The 3,459-nt window shown below is 40.8% G+C and overlaps 2 non-coding genes across 2 annotated transcripts; one reads left to right on the top strand and one right to left on the bottom strand.

Moving 5' to 3' along the window:
• Nucleotides 1-3,175: 3,175 nt before the first annotated feature.
• Nucleotides 3,176-3,257, bottom strand: trnas-gcu (transfer RNA serine (anticodon GCU)). The gene has a single exon. It is a non-coding gene; the product is annotated as a tRNA-Ser (tRNA).
• A 129-nt stretch (nucleotides 3,258-3,386) lies between these two features.
• trnar-ucg (transfer RNA arginine (anticodon UCG)) lies at nucleotides 3,387-3,459 on the top strand. The gene has a single exon. It is a non-coding gene; the product is annotated as a tRNA-Arg (tRNA).

Below are 3,459 nucleotides of genomic sequence, written 5' to 3'. Positions count from 1 at the left end.
GCACTGACTTACAGTTTTTCACTATTGCTTAAACACATTTCACGATACTGCCCTCACTTTTCACAAAACTCTAAACACAAAACACTTTTCTAAAGCTACGTACACTAAACCTCACAGTTTCTTTTCAAAACCAACCCATCACACCAAAACAGATGCTCATATGCTCAAAAACCAACCCATCACACCAAAACAGTTGCTCATATGCACAAAAACCAACCCATCACACCAAAACAGTTGCTCATATGCTCAAAAACCAACCCATCACGCCAAAACAGTTGCTCATATGCACAAAAACCAACCCATCACACCAAAACAGTTGCTCATATGCTCAAAAGCAAACTCTGACACCAAAATACCACTCAAGGCTTGCAGAAATGTAAACACTACTGAGCATCATTAACCACATTACCAAAAAAATTTAAAACACAATGTTCACAGTGTGAGACTGTTCTTTTTACAGTTTCACAACTGCCAGGATGCATTTGAGCAACCCTTATTTATTCTCAAATATGTTTTGGGCATTAACTATAGATTTGTGCATTTCATGGGAATAGTTACATAATGCAGAAAATGCAGTAATATCACAACTCAATGCAAAAATGAGTACTGTAAACTCCATAGAGGATCCATTACACACAATAGATACAGTAAAGTAACAATTGAGAACACAATGTTCAGGGTGGTATTTCTTTTATTACAGTACGTTTGAAAATTGACACAGTATGTTGTATGTTGACACCGAAATCATGGGGCGGCATCACGTCGGGCTGGGTGGGGCCACAAGACCTCATCAACGTCACAGGCAATATTGTCCATAGCCAAACAACGTGGGAAGAATGCCCTGGCATGCCACACCCAGCCTTGGAACACCTCCACAGCCACATCATCACAGGCCAGGTCCATAGCCCAGAGAAGGTTCTCTCTGGTGTAAGGTTGGCGGTCATAGACCTTCCACCGCCATGATGAGAAGAACTCCTCTATTGGGTTTAGGAACGGAGAGTAGGGTGGCAGACATACACTAATGAATTGCTGATTGATGTTACAGTTTTTCACAATTGTTTAAACACATTTCCTGATAAACTACCTCACTTTCTCAAAACTCTAAACACAAATTACAAAACTCACACACAAAATGCAAAATCCTACACTTCTCTTGCAAAAGCACACTCTACCCTCAAAACAGTGTTAACTCTTCACTAAATGGTATTTCCTTCTCAAATGCCAAACACATCTGACACGAACTCCTCTTCTCCTGTCTTGATCATCTATTTTTGTTTTTGAGGCTTCAGCAAACTGCACTGACTTATATAGGTGTGGTCACATCATTTGCAATAGGTGTTTTCAATTATGAGTAGTTGTGTTTACTGATTGACACCAGGTATGTTCATTGTGTTCAAGTTTTGCTGATTGTGGGTAGCATTTTGCATCACATGAGCTTCACAATGGATATTGGAGCAGAGTTATATGCAAAATGTGTTTTAGCACGGTAAAATGTGTTTAGAGTTTTGAGAAAAAGGGGATGGGTTTTGTGAACAGTGTCTACAGGTGAATTGTGTTTGTGGTTGTGGCAAAAGGGGGGTAGTTTTACTAAATGTGTTTAGGCAACTGGTCATTTGGTTTAGAGTACTGGGTTTTGTGTTTTGGCAATAGAGAAAAACTGTATATAGGTGTGGTCACATCATTTGCAATAGGTGTTATGAGTAGTTGTGTTTACTGATTGAAACCAGGTATGTTCATTGTGTTCAAGTTTTGCTGATTGTGGGTAGCATTTTGCATCACATGAGCTTCACAATGCATATTGGAGCAGAGTTATATGCAAAATGTGTTTTAGCACGGTAAAATGTGTTTAGAGTTTTGAGAAAAAGGGGATGGGTTTTGTGAACAGTGTCTACAGGTGAATTGTGTTTGTGGTTGTGGCAAAAGGGGGGTAGTTTTACTAAATGTGTTTAGGCAACTGGTCATTTGGTTTAGAGTACTGGGTTTTGTGTTTTGGCAATAGAGAAAAACTGTAATGACTGGAATTCCCTGTGCAGGACTTCCACCAGGGATAAACGGGCGTCATGGAAGGCCAAACGGGCGTCGATAGACCTCAGAATGTCGTCGGTGGTATTTCCTGGGGGAGAGATTGCTCCAGGGGACACTTCTGACCCTCCAGACTTCTCAGCCCGAGATCGCTTTGGAGTGGACACGTTGGCTCTGAGTGACTCAAAACACTCGTCTATGAATGGGTCAAAAGATTCGCTTTTCTCCAGGTTGCTTTCTAAACTGTAAACGATAAACGACCCTTTCGTTATATTAAACTGAGTTTCTATTCATTTTTTGAAGCTTTTTAGTGAAAGAATAACAAACTACCTCGCCATGTCGGATTCTGCTGTCTCGTAGCTCTCGCGATACTACCACATGTCGTGGTGCGTTCACTGAACCTCGGACGTTCACTGAACCTTGGACCTTCACTGAAACTCGTCTTTAATCAACTAGTCCCCACTTAACTAGCCATTACTTGCTCAATGAATCATTTTCCAACTACTCCTCATTCAACTAGTACTTACTGAATTAGTTCTCATTTAACTGATCTTCATTCAACTAGTCCTCGCTCAACTAATATTCATTCAAGTAGTCCTCATTCAACTAGTCCTCATTCAACTAATCCTTGCTCAACTAATCTTCATTCAACTAGTCCCTACTCAGCTAGTCTTCATTCAATTATTTCTTACTCAACTCTGCATCATTCAACTATCCCTTATTCAACTCATCCTCTTTCAACTAGTCCTTAGTAAACTAGTCCTCAATCAACTCAACCTTATTCAACTCGTCCTTGCTCAATAAAACCTCATTCAAGTCTTTATTCAATTAGTCCTTATTCATCTAATCCTAATTCATCCTAATTCCTAACCAGGAATGAGTCTTATTTACATCGAACTGGTAGTTGTCCTGTTAACGGTTCATTAATACTAATATATCTGCACTTGTTTTACCTTTGACAACATTTTCTCTGTTCTTCATCCTTTTTTTCCTCACTCTCACTTTTCAGGAGCTAGGTGTTCTCTCTGAAAGGGGGTTTTGTCCCTTACCAGTGTTTTTTTGAGAGTTGTTTGGGGGTCATGTGATTGGTCTCTGGAAAGCAGGTAGATTGTATTGTATTGACTCTATACTACATAACGAAAAGCTGCAAGCACGACGAGGATGGGATTCGAACCCACGCGTGTAGAGCACAATGGATTAGCAGTCCATCGCCTTAACCACTCGGCCACCTCGTCTGTTTTGGTAGGCTATACTATTTCAACCAGTACTCATTCAACGAGCTCTCATTCAACTAGGCCTCCTCGGGAGAGAAACTTAGAGCGGAGAGAGAAATTAGAGGGGGAGAAAGTCGGGAGCAACTCGTGGACCACATGGCATAATGGACAAGGCGTCTGACTTCGGATCAGAAGATTGAGGGTTCGAGTCCCTCTGTGGTTA

The sequence above is a fragment of the Cololabis saira genome, chromosome 10, assembly GCF_033807715.1.
Source record: "Cololabis saira isolate AMF1-May2022 chromosome 10, fColSai1.1, whole genome shotgun sequence".
Taxonomy (NCBI): Eukaryota; Metazoa; Chordata; class Actinopteri; order Beloniformes; family Belonidae; genus Cololabis; species Cololabis saira.
This window is presented reverse-complemented; position numbering and strand designations above follow the sequence as displayed.